The following is a 22,771-nucleotide window of genomic DNA, read 5'->3' on the forward strand; positions in this document are numbered from 1 at the left end:
ACAAACTCTCCAATGTGTACAGAATGTCCAGTGTGTACAGATGTTCTACTGTCTACAGACTGTCCAGTGTGTACAGACGGTCCAGTGTTTACAGATTGTTCAGTGTGTACATTTTAGTACAGACAGTCCAGGGTTTACAGACTGCCCTGTGTGTACTGACTCTCCAGTGTTTACAGACTGCCAGTTGTACAGACTTTTCAGTGTGTATATACTGTCTAGTGTGTAAAGACGGTCCACTGTGTACAGATTGTCCAGTGTGTTCATTCGGTCTAGTATGTACAGAGTGTTCAGTGTGTACATTTGTGTACTTAGTCTTCTGTGTGTACTTTCTTTCCAGTGTGTACAGACTGTCCAGTGTGTACATTCTGTCCAGTTTATACAGACTGTCCAGTGTTTATAGATTTTTCAGAGTGTACATTTGTGTACAGACTGTCCAGGATATATCAACTCTCCAGTGTGTACAGACTGTCCAGTGTCTATAAATTGTCCAGTGTGTACAGACTGTTCAGTGTGTACATTCTGTCAGGTGTGTACAGAATGTACAGTGTGTACAGACTGTACAGCATATACACACTGTCCAGTGTGTACAGAATGTCCAGTGTGAACATTCTGTCCAGTGTGTACAAACTGCTCAGTCTGTACAGACTCCAGTGTGTACAGACTGTCCAGTGTGTACAGTCTAGTGTGTACAAACTCTCCAGTGTTTACAGACTGTACAGTGTGTACAAACGGTCCAATGTGTACAGATTATTCAGTGTGTATATTTATGTACAGACTGTCCAGGGTATACTGACTCACTAGTGTCTACAGACTGTCCAGTGTGTACATTCCGTCCAGTTTGTGCAGACTGTCCAGTGTTTAGAAACTATCCAGAGTGTACAGACTGTATAGTCTGTACAGACTGAACAGTGTGTAGAAACTCTCCAGTGTGTACAGACTGTCCAGTTTGTAAAGGCTGTCTAGTGTGTACATTCTCTGCAGTGTGTGCAGACTGTCCAGGGTGTACAAAGTCTCCAGTGTGTACAGACTGTCCAGAGTATAAAGACCGTCCACTGTGTACAGACTGTCCAGTGTGTTCATTTGGTCTAGTATGTATGGAGTGTTCAGTGTGTACATTTGTGTACTTAGTGTTCGGTGTGTTCTTCCTTTCAAGTGTGGACAGACTGTCCAGCGTGTTCATTCTCTCCAGTGTGTACAGACTCTCCTGTGTTTACAGACTGTCCATTGTGTATTGACTCTCCAGTGTATACATTTGTCTTCAGACAGTACATTGTTTTAATTCTGTCCAGTGTGTACAGACTGTCCAATGTATGCAGACTGTTAAGTGTTTATAGAATATCCAGTTGGTACAGACTGTCCAACATGTACAGAGTGTCCAGTGTGTACATTCTGTCCAGTGTTTACAGACTGTCCAGTGTGAACAAACACTCCAGTGTGTACAGACTGACCAGTGTGTACAGACAGTCCAGTGTGTACAGATATTTCAGTGTGTACATTTGTCTACAGACTGTCAAGGTTATACAGTCTTTCCAGTGTGTACAGACTGTCCAGTGTACAAAATCTCTAGTGTGTAGGGACTGTCCAGTTTGTATATTCTATCCAGTTTGAACAGACTGTCCATTATGTACAGACTGTCCAGTGTGTACAGACTCTCCATTGTGTAAAGACTGTCCAGTGTGTACATTCTCTCCAGTTTACACACTGTCCAGTGTGTACCAATTGTTCAGAGTGTACATTTGTGTATAGACTGTCCAGGGTATATCGACTCTCCAGTCTGTACAGACAGTCCAGTTTATACAAACTGCCCAGTGTGTACAGACTATTCAGTGTGTACATTCTGTCATGTGTATACAGACTGTACCATTTGTCCAGACTGTCTAGTGTGTACAAACTGTACAATATATACAGACTGTTCAGTGTGTACAGAATGTCCAGTGTAAACATTCTCTCCAGTGTGTACAAACTACCCAGTCTGTACAGACTCCAATGTGTGCAGAATGTCCAGTGTGTACAGACGGGCCAGTGTGTACAAACTCTCCAGTGTGTACAGACTGTCCAGTGTGTACAAACGGTCCAGCGTGTACAGATTGTTCACTGTGTACATTTGTGTACAGAGTGTCCAGGGTGTAAAGACTGTCCAGTGTGTACAGTCTGTCCAACGTGTACAGATTGTCTAGTGTATACAGCCTGTCCAGTATATACAGACTGTCCAGTGTGTACAGACTGTCCAGTGTTTACAAACTGTTCAGTGTGTACTTTCTCTCCATGTGTACATTCTGTCCTGTGTGTACAGACTGTCCAGTATGTACAAACTCTACTGTGTGTACAGAATGTCCAGTGTGTACAGATGTTCCCGTTTCTACAGACTGTCCAATGTGTACAGACTGTCCAGTTTGTACAGACTCTCCAATGTGTGCAGACTGTCCAGTGTTTATAGACTATCCAATTGGTACATACTGTCCAACGTGTACAGACTCTCCAGTGTGTACATTCTGTCCAGTGTGTACAGACTGCCCAGTGTTTAGAGACTGTCCAGTGTGTATGGACTGTCCTGTGAGTACCGAATAGACTGTCTACTGGGTACAGACTGTCCAGTGCGTACAAACTCCACTGTGTACAGACAGTCCAGTTTGTAGAGACGGTCCAGTGTGTACAAACTCTTCAGTATGTACAGCCTGGCCAGTGTGTACAGACCGTCCAGTGTGTACAGATTGTTCAGTGTGTTCATTTGTTCACAGACTGTCCAGCCTTTACAGACCATCCAGGCTTTACAGACTGTCCAGTGTGTATAGACTGCGAGTTGTACAGACTATTCAGTGTGTACATTCTGTCTAGTATGTACAGATTGTCCAGTGTGGACTATCTGTCCAGTGTCTACATACTGTCCAGAGTATACAAACACTCCAGTGTGTACTGACTGACCAGTGTGTACAGACAGTCCAGTGTTTACACAATGTATAGTATATAGAGACTCTTCAGTGTGTACAGAATGTCCAGTGTGTACATTCTCTCCAGTATGTACAGACTGTCCTTTGTTTACAAACACTCCAGTGTGTTCAGACGGTTTAGTGTGTACTGATATTTCAGTGCGTACATTCATCTACAGACTGTCCAGTGTATACAAACTGTCCAGTGTGTACAGACTGTCCAGTGTGTACAAAATCTCAAGTGTGTAGGGACTGTCCAGTGTGTATATTCTGTCCAGTTTGAACAGACTGTCCAGCATGTACAACTGTCCAGTGTGTACAGACTCTCCATTGTGTAAAGACTGTCCAGTGTGTACATTCTCTCCATTGTTCAGACTTTTCACTGTCTACAGATTGTTCAGTGTGTACATTTGTGTACAGACTGTCCAGGCTATACCGACTCTCCAGTGTGTTCAGACTGTCCAGTGTCTACAAACTGTCCAGTGTGTACAGACTGTTCCTTGTGCATATTCTGTCAGGTGTGTACAGACTGTACATTGTGTACAGACTGTCTAGTGTGAACAGACTGTACAAAATATACAGACTGTTAAGTGTGTACAGAATGTCCAGTGATAACATTCTCTCCAGTGTGTACAAACTGCCCAGATTGAACAGACTCCAGTGTGTACAGACTATCCAGTGTGTACAGACGGTCCAGTGTGTACAAACTCTCCAGTGTGTCCAGACTGACCAAGGTGTAAATGCGGTCCAGTGTGTAAAGACTGTAAAGTATATACTGACTGTTCAGTGTATACAGAATGTCCAGTGTTTACAAACTGCTCAGTGTGTACATTCTGTCCATGTGTACATTCTGTCCAGTGTGTACAGACTGTCCAGTGTTTACAAAATTTCCAGTCTGTACAGAATGTCCAGTGTGCACAGATGTTCCAGGTTCTACAGACTGTCCAGTGTGTACAGACGGTCCAATGTGTACAGATTTTTCAGTGTGTACATTTGAGTACAGACAGTCCAGGGTTTACAGACTGTCCAATGTGTACAGACTTTCCTGTGTGTACAAACTGCCAGTTGTTCAGACTGTTCAGTGTGTATCACTGTCCAGTTTGTACAGACTCTCCATGTGTGCAAGCTGTCCGGTGTTTATAGACTATCCAGTTGGTACAGACTGTCCAACGTGTACAGTCTGTGCAGTGTGTACATTCTGTCCATTGTGTAAAGACTGTCCAGTGTTTAGAGTCTGTCCATTGTGTATGGATGGTCCTGTGAGTACAGAATAGACTGTCCAGTGTGTACAGACTGTCCAGTGTGTACAAACACTCCAGTGTGTACATTCTGTCCAGTGTGTACAGATGGTCCAGTGTGTACAGATTGTTCAGTGTGTACATTTGAGTACAGACAGTCCAGGCTTTACAGACTGTCCAGTGTGTACAGACTGTCCAGTGTGTACAGACTCTCCAGGATTTACATTCTGTCCAGTGTGTACTGGCTTTCCAGCATGTACAAGCCATCGAGTGTGTATAGACTGTCCAGTGTTTAGGCTGTCTAGGGTGTACATTCTGTAAAGTTTTAACAGACTTTACAGTGTATATATTCTTTCCAGTGTGGAGATTCTTCACTGTGTAAGAATGTCCAATGCATACATTTGTGTTTAGAGTGTCTAGTGTGTACATTGTTTCCAGTGTGTACAGTCTGTCCAGTGTTCATTCTGTTCAATATGTACAGACTGTCCAGTGTGTTATGACGAGACTGTCCAGTTTGTACAGTCTGTCCTGTGTGTACAGACTGTCCAGTGTGTATAGACTGTCCAATGTGTACATTCTGTCCAGTGTGTCAAAACTGTTCAGTGTCTACAGTCTGTCCGGTGTGTAGAACTGCATACAGACTGTCCAGTGTGTACAGACTGTCCAGTGTGTATATTCTCTCCAGTGTTTACAGTCTTTTTAGTGTGAACAGACTTTCGAGTGTGTACATTCTGTCCAGTTTGTAAAGGCTTTCAGTGATTTCAATTTTGTACACAGTCCAGTGTGTACAGACTTCCTGTCAGTACATTCTGTCCAGTGTATACAAACTGTTCAGTGTGTACAGACTGTCCAGTGCGTACATTTTTGAACAAGCTGTTATTGTGTACATACTGTACAGGATGTTCAGACAACACTGTCAAGTGTATACAGACTGTATAGTGTGCAGAGACTTTCCAGTGTGTACAGACTGTCCAGTGTAAACAAACTGTCCAGTGTGTACAGATGGTCAAGTGTGTATAGAATGTCTAGTGTGTGCATTCTGTCCAGTGTGTACAGACTGTCAAGTGTGTGCAGACTGTCCAGTGTGAACAGACTATCCAGTGTGTGCAGACTGTCCAGTGTGTACATTCTCTCCAGTGTATACAGACTGTGCAGTGTTTCCAGATTGTTCAGTGTGTACATTTGTGTACAGACTGTCCAGGCTATACCGACTCTCCAGTGTGTACAGACTGTCCAGTTTATACAGACCCTCCAATGTGTGCAGACTGTCCAGTGTTTATAGACTATCCAGTTGGTAACGACTGTCCCACGTGTAAAAATGTCCTGTTTGTATATTCTCTCCAGTGTGTACAGACTGTCCAGTGTGTATGGACTGTCCTGTGAGTACAGAATAGACTGTCCAGTGGGTACAGACTGTCCAGTGTTTACAAAATCTCCAATCTGTACTGAATGTCCAGTGTGCACAGATGTTCCAGTTTCTACAGACTGTCCAGTGTGTACAGACTCTCTAGTGTGTACAGACTGGCAGTTGTTCAGACTGTTCAGTGTGTATAGACTGTCCAGTGTGTACATTCTGTCCAGTGTGTACAGACAGTCCAGCGTGTACAATCGGTCTAGCATGTATAAAGTGTTCAGTGTGTACATTTGTTTACTTAGTGTTCAGTGTGTACTTTCTTTACAGTGTGTACAGACTGTCCAGTGTGTACATTCTCTCCAGTGTATACAGACTGTCCAGTGTTTAAAGATTGTTCGGTGTGTACATTTATGTACAGACTGTTCAGGCTATACCGACTCTCCAGTGTGTACAGACTGTCTAGTTTGTACAGACTCTCCAATGTGTGTAGACTGTACAGTGTTTATAGACTATCCAGTTGGTACAGACTGTCCAACATGTACAAGCTGTCCAGTGTGTACATTCTGTCCAGTGTGTACAGACTTTCCAGTGTTTAGAGACTGTCCAGTGTGTATGGACGGTCCTGTGAGTACAGAATAGACTGTCCAGTGTGTACAGACTGTCCAGTGTGTACAAACACTCCAGTGTGTACAGACGGTCCAGTGTATACATATTGTTCAGTGTGTACATTTGAGTACAGACAGTCCAGTGTTTACAGACTGTCCAGTGTGTACAGACTGTCCAGTGTGTACAGACTCTCCAGGATGTACATTCTGTCCAGTGTGTACTGGCTTTCCAGCATGTATAAGCCATCGAGTGTGTATAGACTGTCCAGTGTGTACAGATTGTCCAGTGATTACAGTCTGTCGAGGTTGTACAAACTGTCCAGTGTTTAGGCTGTCTAGGGTGTACATTCTGTAAAGTGTTAACAGACTTTACAGTGTATATATTCTGTCCAGTGTGGAGATTCTTCACTGTGTAAGAATGTCCAATGCGTACATTTGTGTACAGGGTGGCCAGTGTGTACGTACATTGTTTTCAGTGTGTACAGACTGTCCAGTGTTCATTCTGTTCAGTATGTACAGACTATCCAGTGTGTTATGATGAGACTGTCCAATGTGTACAGTCTGTCCTGTGTGTACAGACTGTCCAGTGTGTATAGACTGCCCAGTGTGTACATTCTGTCCAGTGTGTCCAAACTGTTCAGTCTCTACAGTCTGTCCAGTGTGTACAACTGTGTACACACTGTCCAGTGTGTACAGACTGTTCAGTGTGTATATTCTCTCCGGTGTGTACAGTCTTTCTAGTGTGAACAGACTGTCGAGTGTGTACATTCTGTCCAGTTGGTAAAGACTTTTCAGTGATTTCATTTGTGTACAAAATCCAGTGTGTACAGACTGTCCAGTCTGTACATTCTGTCCAGTGTATACGAACTGTTCAGTGTGGTCAGACTGTCCAGTGTGTAGAAACACTCCAGTGTGTACAGACGGTCCAGGGTGTACAGATATTTCAGTGTGTACAATCATCTACACACTGTCCAGAGTATACAGACTGTCCAGTGTGTACAGACTGTCCAGTGTATACAAAATCTCCAGTGCGTAGGGACTGTCCAGTGTGTATATTCTGTCCAGTTTGAACGGACTGTCAATTGTGTACAGACTGTCCAGTGTGTACAGATTCTCCATTGTGTAAAGACTGTCTAGTGTGTACATTCTCTCCAGTGTTCAGAATGTCCAGTGTCTACAAATTTTTCAGTGTGTATATTTGTGTACAGAATGTCCAGGGTATACCGACTCTCCAGTGTGTACAGACTGTCCAGTGTGTACAGACTGTTCAGTGTGTACATTGTCAGGTGTGTACAAACTGTACATTGTGTACAGTCTGTCTAGTGTGTACAGACTGTATAGTATATACAGATTGTTCAGTGTGTACACAATGTCCAGTGATAACATTCTGTCCAGTGTGTACAAACTGCCCAGTCTGAACAGACTCCAGTTTGTACAGACTATCCATTGTCTATAGACCGTCCAGTGTGTACAAACTCTCCAGTGTGTACAGACTGTCCAGTGTGTACAGACGGTCCAGTTTGTACAGACTGTACAGTATATACCGACTGTTCATAGTGTACAGAATGTCCAGTGTTTACAAACTGTTCAGTGTGTACAATCTGTCCATGTGTACATTCTGTCCAGTGTGTACAGACTGTCCCGTGTGTACATTTGGTCTAGCATGTATAGAGGGTTCAGTGTGTACATTTGTGTACTTAGTGTTCAGTGTGTACTTTCTTGCCAGTCTGTACAGACTGTCCAGTGTTTACATTCTCTCCAGTGTATACAGACTGTCCAGTGTTTACAGATTTTTCAGTGTGTACATTTATGTATAGACTGTCCAGGCTATACCGACTGTCCGGTGTGTACAGACTGTCCGGTTTGTACAGACTCTCCAATGTGTGCAGACTGTCCAGTGTTTATAGACTATCCAGTTGGTACAGACTGTCCAACGTGTACAGACTGTCCAGTGTGTGCATTCTGTCCAGTGTGTAAAGACTGTCCAGTGTTTAGAGACTGTCCAGTGTGTATTGACTGTCCTGTGAGTACAGAATAGACTGTCCAGTGTGTACAGACTGTCTAATGTGTACATTTTGTAAAGTGTGTACAGACTTACAGTGTATATATTCTGTCTAGTGTGGAGATTCTTCACTGTGTAAGAATGTCCAATGCATACATTTGTGTACAGAGTGTCTAGTGTGTACATTGTTTCCAGTGTGTACAGTCTGTCCAGTGTTCATTCTGTTCAGTATGTACAGACTGTCCTGTGTGTTATGATGAGACTGTCCAGTTTGTACAGTCTGTCCTGTGTGTACAGACTGTCCAGTGTGTATAGACTGCCCAGTGTGTACATTCTGTCCAGTGGGTCCAAACTGTTCAGTGTCAACAGTCTTTCCAGTGTGTACAACTGCATACAGACTGTCCAGTGTGTACAGACTGTCCAGTGTGTATATTCTCCCCAGTGTGTACAGTCTTTCTAGTGTGAACAGACTTTCGAATGTGTACATTCTGTCCAGTTTGTAAAGGCTTTTCAGTGATTTCAATTTTGTACACAGTCCAGTGTGTACAGACTTCCAGTCAGTATATTCTGTCCAGTGTATACAAACTGTTCAGTGTGTACAGACTGTCCAGTGCGTACATTTTTGAACAGGCTGTTCATTGTATACATACTGTACAGGATGTTCAGACAACACTGTCAAGTGTATACAGACTGTACAGTGTGCAGAGACTTTCCAGTGTGTACAGACTGTCCAGTGTAAACAAACTGTCCAGTGTGTACAGATGGTCAAGTGTGTACAGACTGTCTAGTGTGTGCATTCTGTCCAGTGTGTACAGACTTTCAAGTGTGTGCAGAATGTACAGTGTTTCCAGATTGTTCAGTGTGTACATTTGTGTACAGACTGTCCAGGCTATACCGACTCTCCAGTGTCTACAGACTGTCCAGTGTGTACAGACTCTCCATTGTTTAAAGACTGTCCAGTGTATACATTCTCTCCAGTGTTCAGAATGTCCAGTGTCTACAGATTGTTCAGTGTGTACATTTGTGTACAGTGTGTCCATTGTATACCGACTCTCCAGTGTGTACAGACTGTCCAGTGTCTACAAACTGTCCAGTGTGTACAGACTGTTCAGTGTGTACATTCTGTCAGGTGAGTACAGACTGTACAATTTGTACAGACTGTCTAGTCTGTGCAGACTGTATAGTATATACAGACTGTTCAGTGTGTACAGAATGTTCCGTGATAACATTATGTCCAGGGTGTACAAACTGCTCAGACTGAACAGATTCCAGTGTGTATAGACTATCCAGTGTGTACATACAGTCCAGCGTGTACAAACTCTCCAGTGTGTGCAGACTGTCCAGTGTGTACAGACGGTCCAGTGTGTACAGACTATACAGTATATACCGACTGTTCAGTGTGTACAGAATGACCAGTGTTCACAAACTGTTCAATGGGTACATTCTGTCCATGTGTACATTCTGTCCAGTGTGTACCTACTGTCCAGTGTGTACATTCGTTCTAGCATGTATAGATGTTCAGTGTGTACATTTGTGCTACTTAGTGTTCAGTGTGTACTTTCTTTCCAGTGTGTACAGACTGTCCAGTGTGTTCATTCTCTCCAGTGTATACAGACTGTCCAGTGTTTACAGATTGTTCAGTGTGTACTTTTGTGTACAGACTGTCCAGGCTATACCGACTCTCCAGTGTGTACTGACTGTCTACTTTGTACAGACTCTCCAATGTGTGCAGACTGTTCAGTGTTTATAGACTATCCAGTTGGTACATACTGTCCAACGTTTACAGACAGTCCAGTGTGTATATTCTGTCCGGTGTGTACAGACTGTCCAGTGTTTAGAGACTGTCCAGTGTGTATGTACTGTCCTGTGAGTACAGAATAGACTGTCCAGTGGGTACAGACTGTCCAGTGTGTACAATCTCCTTTGTGTACAGACAGTCCAGTGTAAACAGACGGTCCAGTGAGTACAAACTCTTCAGTGTGTACAATCTGGCCAGTGTGTGCATTCGGTCTAGTGTGTACAGATTGTTCAGTGTGTACATTTTTCCGGACCTTCCAGGCTTTAAAGACCATCCAGGCTTTACAGACTGTCCAGTGTGTACAGAGTGCCAGTTGTACAGACTGTCCAATGTGTACAGACTGTCCAGTATATACAAACACTCCAGTGTGTAACGACGGACCAGTGTGTACAAATGGTCCAGTGTGAACAGACTGTAGAGTATATACAGATGGTTCAGTGTGTACAGAGTGTCCAGTGTGTACATTCTGTCCAGTGTGTACAAACACTCCAGTGTGTACAGACTGACCAGTGTGTACATACGGTCCAGTTTGTACAGATATTTTAGTGAGTACATTTGTCTACAGACTGTCCATTGTATACAGACTGTCCAGTGTGTACAGACTGTCCTGTGCGTACAAAATCTCCAGTGTGTAGGGACTGTCCAGTGTGTATATTCTCTCCAGTTCAAACAGAGTGTCCAGCGTTTAAAGACTGTCCTGTGTGTACAGACTCTCCATTGTCTAAGACTATCCAGTGTGTACATTCTCTCCAGTGTACAGACTGTCCAGTGTGTACAGATTGTTCAGTGTGTACATTTGTGTACAGACTGTCCAGGGCATATAGAATCTCCAGTGTGTACAGACTGTCCAGTGTCTATAATCTGTCTGTGTGTACAGACTCCTCAGTGTGTACATACTCTCAGGTGTGTGCAGACTGTACAGTTTTTACCCCCTGTCTAATGTTTCCAGACTGTACAGTATATACAGACTGTTCAGTGTGTACAGATTGTCCAGTGTTAACCTTCTGTCCAGTGTGTACAAACTGCCCGTTCTGTACAGACTCCAGTGTGTACAGACTCTCCAGTGTGTAGAGACTGTCCAGTGTGTACAAACTCTCCAGTGTGTACAGACTGTCCAGTGTGTATAAACAGTCCAGTTTGTACAGACTGTACAATATATACAGACTGTTCAGTGTTTACAGAATGTCCAGTGTTTACAAACTATTCAGTGTATACATTCTGTCCAAGTGTACATTCTGTCCAGTGTGTACAAACTGTCCAGTGTGTAAAAATCTCCAGTGTGTACAGAATGTCCAGTGTGTAGAGATGTTTCAGTTTCTACAGACTGTCCAGTGTGTACATTCTGTCCAATGTGTACATATTTTTCAGTGTGTACATTTGAGTACAGACAGTCCAGGGTTTACAGACTGTCCAGTGTGTACAGACTCTCTCAGTGTGTTTAGATCGCCAGTTGTACAGACTGTTCAGTGTGTAAAGACTGTCCAGTGTGTAAAGACTGTCTACTGTGTACAGACTGTCCAGTGTGTACATTCGGACTAGCATGTATAGAGTGTTCAGTGTGTACATTTGTTTACTTCGTGTTCAGTGTGTACTATCTTTCCAGTGTGTACAGACTGTCCAGTGTGTACATTCTCTCCAGTGTATACAGACTGTCCAGTGTTTACAGATTGTTCGGTGTTTACATTTTTGTACAGACGGTCCAGGCTTACTGAATCTCCAGTGTATATAGAATGTCCAGTGTAAAGACGGTCCACTGTGTACAGACTGTCCAGTGTGTACATTCGGTCTAGTATGTATAGAGTGTTCAGTGTGTACAATTGTGTACTTAGTCTTCAGTGTGTACTTTCTTTCCAGTGTCTACAGACTGTCCAGTGTGTTCATTCTCTCCAGTGTGTACAGGCTCTCCTGTGTGTACAGAGTGTTCATTGTGTATTGACTCTCCAGTATGTACATTTGTGTTCAGACTGTCCAGTGTTTTCATTCTGTCCAGTGAATACAGACTGTCCAGTTTGTACAGACTCTCCAATATGTGCAGATTGTCCAGTGTTTATAGACTATTCAGTTGGTGCAGACTGTCCAACGTGTACAGACTGTCCAGTGTGTACATTCTGTCCATTGTGTAGAGACTGTCCAGTGTGTATGGACTGTCCTGTGAGTACAGAATAGACTCTCCAGTGAGTACAGACTGTCCCGTGTGTACAAACTCCAGTGTGTACAGTCAGTCCAGTGTTCCAGATGGTCCAGTGGGTAGAAACTCTTCAGTGTGTACAGCCTGGCAGTGTGTACAGACGGTCCAGTGTGTACAGATTTTTCAGTGCATACATTTGTTTACAGACTGTCCAGGCTTTACAGACTGTCCATGCTTTACAGACTGTTCAGTGTGTACAGACTATTCAGTCTGTACAAAGCAGTTTGTACAGACTGACCAGTGTGTACACATGGTCCAGTGTGTACAGATATTTCAGTGGATACATTTGTCTAGAGACTGTCCAGGATATACAGACTATCCTTTGTGTATCGACTGTCCAGTGTGTACAAAATCTCCAGTGTGTAGGGACTGTCCATTGTGTATATTCTGTCCAGTATGAACAGACTGTCCAGCGTGTACAGACTGTCCAGTGTGTACAGACTCTCCATTGTGTAAAGACTGTCCAGTGTGTATATTCTGTCCAGTGTGTACAGACTGTCCAGTGTGTACAGACGAGACTGTCCAGTGTGGACAGACTGACCAGTGTGTAGACTGTCCAGTATAAACAGACTGTCCAATGTGTACATTCTGACCAATGTGTACAGACTGTTCAATGTGTACAGACTGTCCAGTGTGTACAGACTCTCCAGTGTGTATAGACTCTCCAGGATGTACATTTTGTCCAGTGTGTACTGGCTTTCCAGCATGTATAAACCATCGAGTGTGTTTAGACTGTCCAGTGTGTACAGATTGTCCAGTGATTACAGTCTGTTGAAGGTGTACAGACTGTCCAGTGTGTACAGACTGTCTAGTGTGTACAGTCTGTAAAGTGTTTACAGACTTAACAGTGTATATATTCTGTCTAGTGTGGAGATTCTTCACTGTGTAAGAATGTCCAATGCATACATTTGTGTACAAAGTGTCCAGAGTGTGCAATGTTTCCAGTGTGTAAGACTGTCCAGTGTTCATTCTGTTCAGTATGTACAGACTGTCCAGTCTGTTATGACGAGACTGTCCAGTGTGTACGGTCTGTCCTGTGTGTACAGACTGTCCAGTGTGTATAGACTGCCAAGTGTGTACATTCTGTCCAGTGGGTCCAAAGTCTTCAGTGTCTACAGTCTTTCCAGTGTGTATAACTGTGTACATACTGTCCAGTGTGTACAGACTGTCCAGTGTATATATTCTCTCCAGTGTGTACAGTCTTTCTAGTGTGAACAGACTGTCAAGTGTGTACATTCTGTCCAGTTTGTAAAGGCTTTTCAGTGATTTCATTTTTGTACACAGTCCAGTGTGTACAGACTGTCTAGTCTGTACATTCTGTCCAGTGTGTACAAACTGTTTAGTGTGTACAGACTGTCCAGTGCGTATATTTTTAAACAGGCTGTTCTTTGTGTACAGACTGTACAGTATGTTCAGACAACACTGTCAAGTGTATACAGACTGTACAGTGTGCAGAGACCTTCCAGTGTGTACAGACTCTCCAGTGTAAACAAACTGTCCAGTGTGTACAGATGGTCAAGTGTGTACAGATTGTCTAGTTTGTGCATTCTGTCCAGTGTGTACAGATTCTCAATTGTGTGCAGACCGTACAGTGTGAACAGACTGCCTAGTGTGTACAGAATCTCCAGTGTATAAAGACTGTCCAGTGTGTACAGACTTTCCACTGAGGACAGATAGTTCAGTGTGTACATTTGTGTATAGACAGTCCAGTGTGTACAGACTGTACAGTGTTTACATGCTATCCAATTTGTACTAGCTGTCCAGTGTGTACAGACTGTCCAGTTTGTACAGAGAGTTCACTGTGTACAGATTGTCCAGTGTGTACATTCTGTCCAGTGTTTACAGACTGTCCACTGTGTAAAACTGTCCAATGTGTACATTTATGTGCAGACTTTATAGTGTGTGCATTCTGTCCAGTGTGTACACACTGTCCAGTGTGTAAAGACTGTCCTGTATGTACAGAATGTCCAGTGTGTACAGACTGTCCAATCTGTACAGACATTCTAGTGTGTACATTCTGTGCAGTGTATCCAAACTCTCCAGTGTATACAGATAAGACTGTCCAGTGTGTACACACTGTCCAGTTTTTACAGACTGTCCAGTTTGTACAGACTGTACAGTGTGTACATTCCTTACAGTGTGTCGAGACTGTCCAGTGTGTACATTCTGTCCAGTGTGTACAGACTGTTCAGTGTGTACAGACTGTCCAGTGTGTACATTAGATTCCAGAAAATCAATTGTGTACTTTATGTCCAGTGTGTACAATCTGTGCAATGTGTACAAACTGTCCAGTATGTACAGACTGTCCAGTGTGTACAGACAAGATTCTCCAGGGTGTAGAGATTTTCCAGTGTGTACATTCTTTCCAGTGTGTACAGCCGGTCCAGTGTGTACAGCCTCTCCAATGCTGTACAGACTGTCCCTTTTGTACATTCAGTCCTGATTGTACAGACTGTCCAGTGTGTAGAGACTGAGCATTCTGTACAGAATTTCTAGTGTGTACATACTGTCCAGTATGTCCAGCCTGTCAAGTGTACCAGACTGTCAAGTATGAGAAGACTGTCCAGTGTGTACAGATGGTCCATTGTGTACAATCTGTCCAGCATATACATTCTGTTCACTGTGTACAGAATGTTCAGTGTGTGGATTCTATCCAGTGTGTTTAGACTTCCGAGTGTGTACAAATTGACCACTGTGTACATTTTTGTACAGATTGTCCAGCGTGTACATTCTTTCCAGTTTGTACAGGTTGCCCAGTGTATACAGACTCTTCAGTGTGTACAGACTGTCCAATATGTACATCTGTCCAGTGTGTACAGAGTATTCTGTGTGCAAAGACCAGACAGTCCAGGGTATACAGACTGTCCAGTGTGTACTTTGTGTCCAGTGTATACAGAAATTCAAGTGTTCATTTTGTTCACTATGTACAGACTGTCCAGTGTGTTCAGAGACTATCCAGTGTTTCCAGACTATTCAGTGTGTACAGACTGTCCCGTGTGTACATTTTTGAACAGACTGTTAAGTTTGTACATCCTAGTCCATGTTCACAGACTGTCCAGTGTGTACAGACTTTCAAGTGTATATATTCGGTCCATTTTGTACATTCTGTCCAGTGTGTATAGATTTTCCAGTGTGTACAGACTGTCCAGTGTGTACAGACTTTCAAGTGTATATATTCGGTCCATTTTGTACATTCTGTCCAGTGTGTATAGATTTTCCAGTGTGTACAGACTGTCCAGTCTGTACAAACTTTCTAGTGTGTACATTCTTTCCAGTGTGTCCAGACTGTCAAGTGTGTACAGACTGTCCAGTGTGAACAGAATATTCAGTGTGTACAGACTGTACAGAGTGTACAGACTGTCCAGTGAAAACAGAGTATTCATTTTGTACATTCTGCCCAGTGTGTGCAGTCTTTCCAGTTTGTACAGAAATTCCAGTGTGTACAGATTGACCACTGTATACATTTTTGTACAAACTGTCCATTGTGTACATTTTGTCCATTGTGTACAGACTGTCCACTGTGTACAGACTCTGCAGTGTTTACAGACTAGACTATCCAGAGTGTGCAGACTGTCTAAACTTTACATGGTGTCCAGTGTGTACAGACTGTCCAGTGTTCTTTCTGTCAGTATGTACAGACTGTCCACTTTCTTCATATGAGACCCTCCAGTATGTAGAGACTGTCAAGTGTGTACAAACTGTCCAGTGTGTACATTTGTGTACAGACTGTCCAGTGGGTACAGACTGTCCAGTGTGAACAGGCGGTCCAGTGTGTACAGACAGTGTAGTGTGTAAAATCTGTCCAGTGTGTATAGACTGTCAAGAATGTTCAGACTGTCCAGTGTGAACAGACTGTCCAGTGTGTACTATCTGTACAGTGTATACATTCTGTTCAGTGTGCACAGACTGTCCACTGTGTTCACAATGTTCAGTGTTTACAGACTATAAAGAGTATATTATGTCCAGTGTGTACAAACAATCCAGTGTGTACATACTGTCCAGTGTGTACAGACTGTTCAGTGTGTATAGACTGGTCAGTGTATACAGACTTTCCACTGTGTTCAGAGTGTCCACTGTGTACATTTGTGTTCAGAAAGTCCAGAGTTTACAAAAAGTCCAGTTTATATTATTTCCAGTGTGTACAGACTATCCAGTGTGTACATTCTGTCCAGTGTGTACAGACTGTCCACTTTGTACAGACTGTCCAGTGTGTTCAGACTGTCCAGTGTGTACAGACATTCCAGTGTGTACAGACTGTCCAGTGTGTTCATTTGTGTACAGACAGTCAAGTGTGTACATTCTATTCAGTGTGTCAGGACTGTCAAGTTTGTAGACTGTACACTGTGAACAGACTATACTGTCCAGTGTGTACAGACTCACCAGTGTGTAAAACTGTCCAATGTGTACATTTCTGTACAGACTGTCCAGTGTGTACATTTTGTGCAATGTGTACACACTCTGCAGTGTGTACAGATGGTCCAGTGTATATATACTGTCCAGTGTGTACAATCTGTCCAGTGTGTGCAGACTTTCCAGTGTATATAGACTGTTCGATGTGTATAGACTGTCCAGTGTGTGCATTCTTTTTTTGTGTACATACTGTCCAGTGTGTATATAATCACCAGTGTTTACAGTCTTTCCAGTGTGAACAGACTGTCGAGTGTGTACATTCTGTCCAGTTTGTAGAGGCTTTCCAGTGATTTATTTGTGTAAACACTCCAGTGTATACAGACTGTCCAGTATGTACATTCTGTCCAGTGTATACAAACTGTTCAGTGTGTACAGACTGTCCAGTTCGTACATTGTGGACAGGCTGTCCTTTGTGTACAGACTTTACAGGGTGTTCAGACAACACTGTGAAGTGTGTACAGAATGTACAGTGTGCAAAGACTTTCCAGTGTGTACAGACTGTCCAGTGTAAATAAATTGTTCAGTGTGTAAAGACTGTCCAGTGTGTACAGAATATCAAGTGTGTAGAGACTGTCCAGTGTGTACATTCTGTCCAGTGTGTACAGACTGTCAAGTGTGTGCAGACTGTTCAGTGTGAACAGACTGTCCATTGTGTACAGAGTGTCCAGTGTGTAAAGACTGTCCAGTGTGTACAAACTTACCACTGTGGACAGATTGTCCACACTTTACATTTGTGTACAGACAGTCCAGTGTGTACAGACTGTTCAGTGTGTACATTCTTTCCAGTGTTAACAGACTGGCCAGTGTGTACAGATAGTCCACTGTATATAGACTGTCCAGTGTGTACATTCTGTCCAGTGTTTAACGACTGTCCACTGTGTAAGACTTTCCAATGTATACATTTGTGTACAGTCTTTATAGTGTGTGCATTCTGTCCAGTGTGTACAGATTGTCCAGTGTGCAAAGAGTGTCCAGTATGTACAGAATATCCAATGTGCACAGACTGTCCAACCTGTACAGACATTCTTGTGTGTACATTCTGTGCAGTGTATCCAAACTCTTCAGTGTATACAGATGAGACTGTCCAGTGTTTACAGACTGTCCAGTGTGTACATTTTTTACAGTGTATACAGACTGTCCAGTGTTTATATTTGCTTGCAGACTCTCCAGTGCGTACTTTTTGTTCAGTTTGTACACTCTGTGCAATGTGTACAAACTGTCCAGTGTGTACAGACTCTCCAATCTGTACAGAGAAGATTCTGTAGGGTGTACAGACTGTCAAGTTTGTACATTCTGTCCAGTGTGCGCAGACTGTCCAGTGTCTATAGATTGTTCGGTGTGTATAGACTGTCCAGTGTGTGCATTCTGCCTTTTGTGTACAGACTTTCCAGTGTGTACAGATCGACCACTGTGTACATTTTTGCAAAAACTGTCCAGTGTGTACAGACTGTCCACTGTGTAAAGACTCTCCAATGTGTAACGACTTTCTGGTGTGCACAGACTATTCAGTGTGTACATTCTGTTCAGTGTGTAGAGACTGTCCAGTGTGTACAGACTGTCAGGTGTGTACAGACTCTGCAGGGTGTACATTCTGTCCAGTGAGTAGTGGTTGTCCAGCATGTACCGACCGTCGATTGTGTATAGACTGTCCAGTGTGTACAAATTGTCCAGTGTGTACAGACTGTCCAGTGTGTACAGATTGTCCAGTGTGTACAGACTGTCTAGTGTGTACATTCTGTACGGTATGTACAGACTTTACAGTGTATATATTCTGTCTAGTGTGGAGACTCTTCACTGTGTAAGAATGTCCAATGCGTACATTTGTGTACAGAGTGTCCAGTGTGTACATTGTTTCCAGTGTGTACAGTCTGTCCAGTTTTCATTCTGTTCAGTATGTACAGACTGTCCAATGTGTTATGACGAGACTGTCCAGTATGTACAGATTGTCCAGTGTGTACAGATTGTCCAGTGTGTACAGACTATAAAGTGTGTGCAGACTGTCCAGTGTGAACAGACTGTCCAGTGTGTACAGAGTCTCCAGTGTGTAAAGACTGTCCAGTGTGTACACACTTACCACTGTGGACAGATTGTCCACTGTTTACATTTGTGTACAGACAGTCCAGTGTGTACAGACTGTCCAGTGTGTCCATTCTTTCCAGTGTTAATAGACTTGCCAGTGTGTACAGACAGTCCACTATGTATAGACTGTCCAGTGTGTACATTCTGTCTAGTGTTTAACGACTGTCCACTGTGTAAGACTTTCCAATGTGTACATTTGTGTACAGTCGTTATAGTATGTGCATTCTGTCCAGTGTGTACAGACTGTCCAGTGTGCAAAGAGTGTCCAGTATGTACAGAATATCCAATGTGTAGAGACTGTCCAATCTGTACAGACAGTCTTGTGTGAACATTCTGTGCAGTGTATCCAAACTCTCCAGTGTATACAGATGAGACTGTCCAGTGTTTATAGACTGTCCAGTGTGTATATTTTTACAGTGTATACAGACTGTCCAGTGTGTATACTTGCTTGCAGACTCTCCAGTGTGTACTTTTTGTTCAGTTTGTACACTCTGTGCAATGTGTACAAACAGTCCAGTGTGTACAGACTCTCCAATCTGTACAGAGAAGATTCTGTAGGGTGTACAGACTGTACAGTGTGTACATTCTGTCCAGTGTGTACAGCCAGTCCAGTGTGCAAGACTGTCCAATGTTGTACATACTGTCCCTTTTGTACATTCTCTCCTGAGTGTACAGACTGTCCAGTGTGTAGTGACTGACGAGTCTGTACAGAATTTCTAGTGTGTACATTCAGTCCAGTGTGTTCAGACTTTCAAGTGTGTCCAGACTGTCCAGTGTGTACAGTCTGTCCAGTGTGTGCAGACAGTCCAGTGTATACAGACTGCTCGGTGTGTATAAACTGTCCAGTGTGTGCATTCTGTCTTTTTTGTACAGACTTTCCAGTGTGTACAGACTGACCACTGTGTATATTTATGTACAAACTGTCCAGTGTGTACATTCTGTCCATTGTGCACAGACTGCTCAGTGTGTACATTCTGTAAAGTGTATACAGACTGTCAAGTTTGTGCAGACTGTACAGTGTGAACAGACTGTCTAGTGTGTCCAGACTGTCAAGTGTGAGGAGACTGTCCAGTGTGTACAGATGGTCCATTGTGTACAATATGTCCAGGGTATACATTCTGTCCTGTGTGTACAGACTGTCCAGTGTGTGGATTCTGTCCAGTGTGTTTAGACTTCCCAGTGTGTACAGATTGACCACTGTGTACATTTTTGTACAGATTGTCCAGTGTGTACATTCTTTCCAGTGTGTACAGACTGTCCAGTTTGTACATTCTGTCCAGTGTGTACAGACTGTCATGTGTGTGCAGATTGTACAGTGTGAACAGAATGTCTAGTGTGTACAGACTGTCCAGTGTGTAAAGACTGTTCAGTGTGTACAGACCTTCCACTGTGTACAGATTGCCCACTGTTTACATTTGTGCACAGACAGTCCAGTTTGTACAGTCTGTTCAGTTTGTACATTCTGTCGAATTTGTGCTAGCTGTGCAGTGTGTACAGACTGTCCAGATTTTACAGACTCTCCAGTGTGTACAGACTTTCAAGTGTGCATATTCTGTCCATTTTGTAAATTCGGTCCTGTGTGTATAGATTGTCAAGTGTGTACAGACTGGACAGTGTGAACAGAATATCCAGTGTGAACAGCTTATCCATTGTGCATATTCTGTCCAATGTGTGCAGTCTTTCCAGTGTGTACAGACTGTCCAGTGTGTACAGATTGACCACTGTATACATTTTTGTACGAACTGTCCAGTGTGTACATTCTGTACATTGTGTACAGACTGTCCACTGTGTACAGACTCTGCAGTGTGTACAGACTAGACTATCCAGGGTGTAGAGACAGTGTACTCTTTACATGGTGTCCAGTGTACAGACTGTCCAGTATTCTTTCTGTTCAGTATGTACAGACTGTCCACGTTCTTCATACGAGACCCTCCAGTATGTACAGTCTGTCAAGTGTGTACAAACTGTCCAGTGTGTACATTTGTGTACAGACTGTCTGTTAGACCCCGACTTCCAGTGGATATCCACACCCGACCCAGGCGCGCGCCTTCCCGAACTCGGACCCACGAGAATGGATGATTGTCCTGAGGGTTAAAAACAGACACACACAAAAAAGAGACCTTTGCTCATTTACCAAGAGTAAATGGCAACTTTATTAAACACAAGTCGGGTATTTATAGAAGTGGGCAAGCGGATCAAAAAGGCAAGGCCTCCTCCCATCCAGGAGCAGGAGAAGGGGAATAAAGGTCCCAGTAAAGGAAAACTCCTCCCACCCAGAGGGGGCTGAGGAAACTGGCCTCTGTGGGAGTTTTTCCTCAGGCAGTTGGTCGAGGGTACGAGGCAATGTCAGACAGATAGATGGGCCTTGGCGCCTGAGCTTCACTGAGGCAGGTTGATAAATTACCATTTTAAAGTAAAATAGATCCCTCAGGCTAATGTACCAGGCTGTAGCAAAACCAAGGACAGAACTAGCAGGAAGCTTAGCTGGTTAGCGTAAACATTATTTGCATCCAGTATTTTGGTCTCAAGGATCAGGGAGGACAGGGTCCCACAACTGTCCAGTGTGTACATTCTGTCCAGTGGGTACAGACTGTCCAGTGTGAACAGATGCGAATTTCCACTATGTACAGACTTTCCTGTGTGTACAGGCTGTCCACTGTGTACATTCTGTCCAGTGTGTATAGACTGTCAAGTGTGTACAGATTGTCCAGTGTGAACAAACAGTCCAGTGTGTACAATCTGTACAGTGTATACATTCTGTCCAGTGTGCACAGACTGTCCAGTGTGTATTATGTCCAGTGTGTACAGACTATCCACTGTGTACATGCTGTACAGTGTGTACAGACTGTCCAGTGTGTATAGACTGTTCAGTGTATACAGAATTTCCACTGTGTTCAGAGTGTCCACTGTGTACATTTGTGTACAGAAAGTCCAGTTTTTACAGACTGTCCAGTGTATATTATGTCCAGTTTGTACAGACTATCCAGTGTGTACATTCTGTCCAGTGTGTACAGACTTTCCAGTGTGTACATTCTGTCCATTTTGTACATTCTGTCCTGTGTGTATAGACTGTCCAGTCTGTACAGACTTTCTATTGTGTACATTCTTTCCAGTGTGTCCAGACTGTCAAGTATGTCCAGACAGTCCAGTGTGAACAGAATGTCCAGTGTATACAGATTGTCCAGTGTATACAAACTGTCCAGTCTGAACAGACTATCCACTTTGTACATTCTGTCCATTGTGTATAGACTGTCAAGGGTGTACAGACTGTCAATTGTGAACTGACTGTGTAGTGTGTTGAGACTGTCCAGTGTGTACAATCTGTACAGTGTGTACATTCTGTCCAGTGTGTACATTCTGTCCAGTGAGCACAGATTGTTCACTGTGTAATACTGTCCAATGTGTACATTTGTGTACAGACTGTCCAGTATGTACATTGTTTCCAGTGTGTGCAGGCTGTCCAGTTTGAACATTCTGTTCTGTGAGGATAGAATGTACAATGTGTACAGACTGTCCAATCTGTACAGACATTCTAGTTTGTACATATTGTCCAGTGTATCCAGACTGACCAGTGTGTATAAAATGTATAGTGTTTATATTTGTATACAGACTGAACAGTATTCAGATTCTGTCCAGTTTGCACAGACTGTCCAGTGTCTATGTATGAGACTGTACAGTTTGTACAGACTTTCCAGTATGTACAGACTGTCCAGTGTGTACAGACTGTCCAATGTGTCATTCTGTCCCCTGTGTATAGACAATCCAGTGTGCACAGAGCAGACAGTCCAGGGTATACAGACTGTCCAGTGTGCACATTGGGTCCACTGTATACAGAAATTCCAGTGTTCATTCTGTTCTCTACGTTCAGACTGTCTAGTGTGTTCAGTGGAGACTGTCCATTGTTTCCAGACTGTCCAGTGGGTACAGACTGTCCAGTGTGTACATTTTAGTAGATACTGTTCAGTTTGTACATCCTATCACATGTTTACAGATTGTCCAGTGTGTACATACAAGTCTGTCCAGTGTGTACAGATTGTCCAGTTTGTAAGACTGTCCAGTGTGTACATACGATTCTGTCCAGTGTTTACAGACTCTCCTGTGTATACAGACTTTCCAGTGTGTACATTCTGTCCTTTGGAAATTCTGTCCTGTGTGTATAGACTGTCCAGT

This window comes from Myodes glareolus, chromosome 8, assembly GCF_982192425.1.
Source record: "Myodes glareolus chromosome 8, mMyoGla1.1, whole genome shotgun sequence".
Taxonomy (NCBI): domain Eukaryota; kingdom Metazoa; phylum Chordata; class Mammalia; order Rodentia; family Cricetidae; genus Myodes; species Myodes glareolus.